The 7,558-nt window shown below is 43.5% G+C and overlaps 1 non-coding gene across 1 annotated transcript; it reads right to left on the reverse strand.

The window, feature by feature from the left end:
• Positions 1–6,920: 6,920 nt before the first annotated feature.
• Positions 6,921–7,024, reverse strand: LOC126947055 (small nucleolar RNA U13). The gene has a single exon (XR_007722903.1). It is a non-coding gene; the product is annotated as a small nucleolar RNA U13 (small nucleolar RNA).
• Between the last annotated feature and the right edge of the window lie 534 nt (positions 7,025–7,558).

The raw sequence follows: 7,558 nt of genomic DNA on the forward strand, positions 1-7,558 counted from the left end.
CAACTGAACTAATAGAGAAGGCTGCTGCAGAGTTAGTCAGCACATCAGCCTGTTAAATATCAAAGAGCAGAGGAGGCCTTTTGTCTCAGCATTGAACCAGATACTGAAAATGCATTTAATTTTAGCATTTCCAGAGGAGGAAAAAAAGATATAAAACAAGATAATTGGGAAAAATGTCACGCACCGTCTAAGTACACGTTTGTCAAAGGTAAAATGCCAGGAGGGTAAAATGCCTAAGAGGTCTGCCCAGAAACCAGAATTCATCCTCACAAGTGAATTCTTTAAAATAATTTACCGTTAAAACAGTCAAGGCTCCCGTCTCCGCTAAAAGAGGTCCCAGGGAGTAGTAGAGTATTGAGTAGGTGGTGGAGTTTTTTTCCAGAAGCAGTTTCATGTGGTCTACTTTAGCATTTAAGGACTCAGAGGGTGTCATCAGTGCAATTGATGGGAAGGATTAGAAGAATGAAAGAAAAGCTTTCTCTTCAGAGTGAGCTTTTATTTTCTTAAGATTGTTTTATGTTGAGAATGTATATCCAGGTATAGGTGGCAGGGAGGAAGAAGTAGGCAAGATGGACACCCCTTCAAGATAGCCTAGCAATCTCTCTCTCTCTCTCTCTTTCTCTCTCTCTCTCTCTCTCTCTCTCTCTCTCTCTATATATATATATATATATATATATAATTTTTTTTTGAGATGATGTCTCGCTCTGTCACCCAGGGTGGAGCGCTGTGGCATGAGCTCGGCTCACTGCAACCTCTGCCTCCCGGATTCAAGCCATTCTCATGCCTCAGTCTCCTGAGTAGCTGGGACTACAGGTGCATGCCACCACACCTGGCTAATTTTTTCTTTTTTTTTTTTGATGTAGTCTTGCTCTGTGGCCAGGCAGGAGTGCAATGGTATGATCTCAGCTCACTGCAACCTCCACTTCCGGGGTTCAAGTGATTCCCCTGCCTTAGCCTCCCAAGTAGTTGGGACTACAGGCATGTGCCTTTATGCCCGGCTATTTTTTTTTTTTTTTTTTTTTTTTTGAGACGGAGTCTTGCTCTGTAGCCCGGGCTGGAGTGCAGTGGTCAGATCTCAGCTCACCGCAAGCTCCGCCTCCCGGGTTTACGCCATTCTCCTGCCTCAGCCTCCGGAGTAGCTGGGACTACAGGCGCCCGCCACCTCGCCCGGCTAGTTTTTTGTATTTTTAGTAGAGACGGGGTTTCACCGTGTTAGCCAGGATGGTCTCGATCTCCTGACCTCGTGATCCGCCCGTCTCGGCCTCCCAAAGTGCTGGGATTACAGGCTTGAGCCACCGCGCCCGGCCTTTTTTTTTTTTTTATTTTACTAGAGATGGGGTTTCACCATGTTGACCAGGATGGTCTCCATCTCCTGACCTCGTGATCCGCCAACCTTGGCCTCCCAAAGTGCTGGGATTACAGGTGTGAGCCACTGCGCCTGGGTGCCTGGCTAATTTTTTTTTGCATTTTTAGTAGAGATGGAGTTCCACCATGTTGGCCAGGCTGGTCTCGAACTCCTGATCTCAGGTGATCTGCCTGCCACAGCCTCCCAAGGTGCTAGGATTATAAGCTGGAGCCACTGCGCCCTGCCTCAATCCTAATGTATTTTAAAGGTTTTGTTGTATTATGAAGGTAAATTGCACATTCTTAATAAACAAAGCATAAAGGGAAAGAAGTTTGAGCTTTGATCAGCTATGATAATTTCTTTAGTTTATTTTGGTATTCCAAGAAACTGGGCCAGTGCTTGCCACATAGTGAGTTCCAATAAATATTTGTTGAATACATGATAAATAGTTTCACATCAAGATGGTGAAGTAAGCATATATCTAATTCTCCCCATATTATTTCAAACACATAGGAATGATCTAGAAGGTCTTGAAGATATTTAAAAGTACATGACCATCAACTGTGAGAGGAAAACTGAAAATTGTCACAGTCCAGAACAGAGACAGAAACTAGAGTGTTGAGCTAGGAGCAGTCTAGGATAGGGCTTCAAGTCCATGGAGAAATGCGGCCAAACTTGCCCAGTATGTGGTAGGAGGCTGGCACCAGGATCTCTGTGTGAAAGCAAGGTTTACCGCCGTGCTTCCCTCCTAGTCTGCCTACCCACTAGGATTGGACCAGAATCTTCCTGCTTGTCTGAAGCAGCAGCTGAGGCAGAAAACTCAAGCTAACATAAGACCTATGCCTGGTTTGTGCCATGTAAGTATGGGCATTGGAACTGCTACATCTTACAGGAAGAAGCCTTGATCTGAGCTTTTGCTAACTCAAGGAGCCAGGACTGGGAGAACTGAGAAAACCACCTCCATGGGGATGGGCATGCAAAAGAAAATAGAAAATAAGCTCCCAAACAAAACGATAACATCTATGGGGAAGTTGGGCACCACAAAAAGTGGCCAGATAGACCCAATATCTGAGGATATGAAAATAACGGAATAACCTAAAAAGGACTTTCAAGCAAGCATGTTTAAAATCTCCAAATTTGGCCAGCCACAGAGGCTCATGCCTGTAATCCCAGCACTTTGGGAGGCCGAGGCAGGTGGATCACCTGAGGTCAGGAGTTCGAGACCAGCCTGGACAACATGGTGAAACCCTGTCTCTACTAAAAATACAAACATTAGCTGGGCATGGTGGCGGGCGCCTGTAATCCCAGCTACTCGGGAGGCTGAGGCAGGAGAATCACTTGAACCCAGGAGGCAGAGGTTGCAGTGAGCCAAGATCACGCTATTGCACTCCAACCTAGGCGAAAAGAGCGAAACTCAATCTCAATAAAAATAAAAATTTAAAAAAATCTCCAAATTTTAAATTAAAGTTAAAATTTAATTTAATTTAATTTAAATCTTGTGTTTGCAAGATGTGAAATATTATATATAGTATTCTACCTTTTGTATAAGAAAGTAGCTAATATCTGCAAAATGTATTTTGCAGATATTAAAGAAGTTGATGACCTAAAAGGAATGGGTGGAAATGGGATGTGAAAGAAAGCAATGGCACTTCTCTGAGTATATTTGTGTATATTTTGTCTTTTAATTACATTAATATTTTACATATTCAAAAATAAAACTGAATATGAGAAAAAACAAAAATGCAATATAAACAAATAACATAACTGCATATCACAGTGAAGATGTAACTATGCAGTAGAATAAAAAGAATTAGTCCACTAACTTTTGACACAGCAATCTCATTGTGCACACTCAGTAAGATATATTATATAGATAAAAATAATGGCAAAGCAACCTTGAACATTTGTTAGTGGTTTATTATTGATATCAACACTGCTGCTGTAGCAATTCTGAAGCATTTTGTGTATCATTGGACTCAGCAAATGAGTAAATATGCTGAAAAATGCATAAATACACTGGGAGTAGGGAATCTCACTGTGGGAAAGGGGAAATACAAGTTATGTTACGGGGGAGGGAGTGGAAGAACCATGTGATGTTGGACTGGAATACAGCTACTAGTATGAACTAATAATTCTATCTATCTATTTATTTATTTATTTTGAGACTGAGTCTCACTGTGTCACCCAGGCTGGAGTGCAGTGGCATGATCTCTGCTCACTGCAACCTCTATTTCCTGGGTTCAAGCGATTCTCCTGCCTCAGCCTCCTGAGTAGCTGGGATTACAGGCATGTGCCACCACACCCAGCTAATTTTTGTATTCTTTAGTAGAGACGGGGTTTCACCATGTTGGTCATGCTGGTCTTGAACTCCTGACCTGTGATCCACCCGACTTGGCCTCCCAAAGTGCTAGAATTACAGGCGTGAGCCACCGCGCCTGGCCAGCCTCATTATTTTAAAATGTATGTCTGTCTAGTAAAAGGGCCTAGAATCAATGACATCCCAATGGCGGTGAGCACACAGCACCTAGTTCTTGTACAGTAGTCCTCCCTTATCTGTGGTTTCATTTTTTGTGGTGTCAGTTACCCACAATCAACCACAGCCCAAAAATATTAAATGGAAAATTCCAGAAATAAACAAATCATAAACTTTAAATTGTTCTGAGTAGCATGATGAAATCTTGCACAGTCCTGCTTTATCCCTCCCAGGACATGAATCATCCCTTTGTCCAGGATGTTCATGCTGTGGTCACTACCTGCCTGTGCCTATTATCAGATTGAATGACACAGTGTGTATAGGTTTTGGTACTATCTGTGGTTTCAGGCATCCACTGGAAGTCTTGGAATGTAGCCCCTGAGGATAAGGGAATGTTACGGAAACACCAGGGGTTTGGTCTAGGTCCTGCTGCTCACCGCACAGAGAGCCAATCACTGAGATGATGATTACTGCCAAGGAAGAAGGCTTTAATTGGGTGCTGCAGTTGAGGAGATGAGAGCTCAGTCTCAAATCCATCTCCCAGACCAACAAAAACTAGGGGTTTATACAGCAGGGAAGAAATGTAACAACGAGTAAGAAAACAGAAACTAGGGAGGGGTGAGGAAGCAATCATGATGAATAAGGGGTCCAACATCTCATTGTCTCCATGTGGTGATGCGGTGAGTTTCGGTTCTTTGATACTTTGTTTTGAGACAGGGTCTCATTCTGTTACCCAGGCTGGAGTGCAATGGCAGTATCATAGCTCATTGCAGCCTCCACCTCCCAGGCTCAAGCTATCCTCCCACCTCAGCCCCCATGAGTAGCTGGGACTACAGGCGTGCATCACCACACCTGGCTAATTTATTGTATTTTAAATAGAAACATGGTTTCGCTAGGTTGCCCAGGCTGTCTTAAACTCCTTGACTCAAGTGATCTGCCTACCTGAGCCTCCCAAAGTTGATCCTCTTTTTCTTTTTTTTGAGAGGCCTGACAGTACTTTCCTGAAGAAAGAACTCAGGTAAAACAAATACAAATTTCAAGCTTGGCCGGGCGTGGTAGCTCATGCCTGTAACCTCAGCACTTTGGGAGGCCAACGTAGGTGGATCACCTGAGGTCAGGAGTTCGAGACCAGCCTGAGCAACATGGTGAAATCCCATTTCAACTAAAAATACAAAATTAGCTGGGCATGGTGGCAGGTGTCTGTAGTCCCAGCTACTCAGGATGCTAAGGAAGGAGAATCACTCGAACTCGGGAGGCAAAAGTTGCAGTGAGCCAAGATCACGCCACTGCATTTCAGCCTGGGCTGAAGAGTGAAGCTCTGACTCAAAAAAAAAAAAAAAAAAAAAAAAAAAAAAAAAAAAAAAAAAAAAAAGTTTCAAGCTTTGAGATGATAAGTGTCTGTCAATTTCTCTGTTTATGAAAAAAAAAAGTATCTATGGGTTGGTTTTAGGGGGCCTACTATATTCTGAATACCACTTGCCTCAGGTCGGGGGATCTCTGGAAACAGAAGCTGTGATGGAGTACAAAGTACAAGATGTTTACTAGAGATCAACCAATGTATACCTATGGAAGGACCGAAGGAAGCAGGACTGAGAAGTGAAAGAAGATGAACTGTGTTGCAGACCTCAACCAACCCAGCGGGGCGTTCTGGTACAAGTATTTTGTCCCAGTAGTGTCCCAAATAGGGCTGAAAAGCCAGACCTTTTACTTCTGTCTCAGTCACTAGATGTAGGTGGCCCCAGGAAGGGCATGCACCTAAGTGAAAGTGTTTTGCAAATGAGGCAGACATCGAAGGAGCAGACAGCTGGAGGCTGCCCGCTGACCACACTCCCGATAGATAGGCAGCAAGTCCTTTCTACTTAAAATTTAATTTAACTTTGTTGTTGTTGTTTAGAGATGGAGTCTCACTAGGTCATCCAGACTGGAGTGCACTGGCACAATCATATTTCACTGCAGGCATGATCTCCAGGACTCAAGGACTCAAGTGATCCTCCCACCTCAGTCTCTCAAGTAGTTGGGTCCATAGGCATGTACCACCATGCTCAGCTTCAAGTTCTTTCTTAAAGGATGATCTGGGTAGCACATGTTCATGTCTAAAACACTGTTCCCACTCAAAGGAAGTAGATCTCCTTGGAGAAGTGACTGATTCCATGTCGAGGGCAAAGGAAGAACAAAGTGAGTCTGGAACATCTGGTAATGTGAGGAAGCAAGGAATACTCGAAAATTGATAGGCTCATGTAAAAAAGATACAGGAGGCTGAGTGTGGCGGCTCATGCCTATAATCCCAGCACTTTGGGAGGCCAAGAGAGGTGGATCACTTGAGGCCAGGAGTTCGAGACCAGCCTGGCCCACATGGCGAAATTCTGTCTCTACTAAAAATACAAAAATGAGCAAGGTGTGGTGGCACCCACCTGTAATCCCAGCTACTCTGGAGGCTGAGGCACAAGAATTACTTGAACCAGGGAGGCAGAGGTTGCAATGAGCCAAGATCGTGCCACTGTTCTCCAGTCTGGGCAACAGAGTGAGACCATGTCTCAAAAATAAATATATAAAATAAATAAATAAGTAAATAAATAAATAAATAAATAAAGATACAGGAGCCAGCTAGAAGGGGCCCCCACTAGCCAAATTTGGGACAATTTGAGCATCAAAATGAATAAGGACAGGAATGGATTGTAACATATTGAATAAAGAATTCGGCCAGGCGTGGTGGCTGATGCCTGTAATCCCAGCACTTTGGGAGGCTGAGGTGGGCGGATCACAAGGTCAGGAGTTTGAGACCAGCCTGGCTAATACGGTGAAACCCTGTCTCTACTAAAAATACAAAAATTAGCCAGGCATGGTGGCACGCGCCTGTAGTCCCAGATATTTGGGAGGCTGAGGCTGAAGAATCGCTTGAATCCAGGAGGTGGAGGTTGCAGTGAGCTAAGATCGTGCCACTGCCCTCCAGCCTGGGCGACAGAGCGAGACTCTGTCTCAAAAAAAAAAAAAAAAAAAAAAAAGAAAGAAAAAAAAGAATTCATGAGTCCATATTGATACTGAAGAAAAAAGTTCAAAAAAGGATAGGGAAGAAGAGAAAGATCTTTTTTCTTTTTTTTTTCAGGCCAAATGGGTAAGATGCCAACATCATAACAAGGTTCAAGGGTGGCACATTTCACACATGTGCATGAACACCCAGTCTTCACACTCATGAACTATAAAAGGATTGAAAAAGCTCTTCTTTATAGGAGAAATCCAACTAATAAATGTAAGATAAATGACAAAAATAGAAAAGCATTATTTTATAACCACCATAGCTAACTGATTCAAGTAAAAATCATCAATGAATGCTGAAACTATCAGTTGAAAACATATTGAGAAATAGAATATTTACACCCTCTCAAAATGTTGTTGAAATGGGAAAAGTTTCCTTATCCCCCTCACAGGGCATGCAATGGAAGTGTGGCTCGCTTCTTCCGTGCCTCACTGCTCGAACTTCTAGGGGAGCATGCAGATGGGCAGGTTGTGGGGCTCCGACCCCAAGGCAGTCGCTAACAGTGAATGTTTACAGCTCCTGAAGCCCCAGTGAGTGTGTTACAGGATGCTCTTTTAGTTTGCCATCTATAGGCGACTTGTGTTAGCCTAATTAGACCCCCTTCCTCATCACAAGGACAGAGGGATCTCTGTATCCTGGGCTTTCTTGCCTTGGTGTACCAGAAGAATCGGATCACATGTGAGCTTGGAGAATGAGTGCAAGGTTT

The sequence above is a fragment of the Macaca thibetana genome, chromosome X, assembly GCF_024542745.1.
Source record: "Macaca thibetana thibetana isolate TM-01 chromosome X, ASM2454274v1, whole genome shotgun sequence".
Classification (NCBI taxonomy): domain Eukaryota; kingdom Metazoa; phylum Chordata; class Mammalia; order Primates; family Cercopithecidae; genus Macaca; species Macaca thibetana.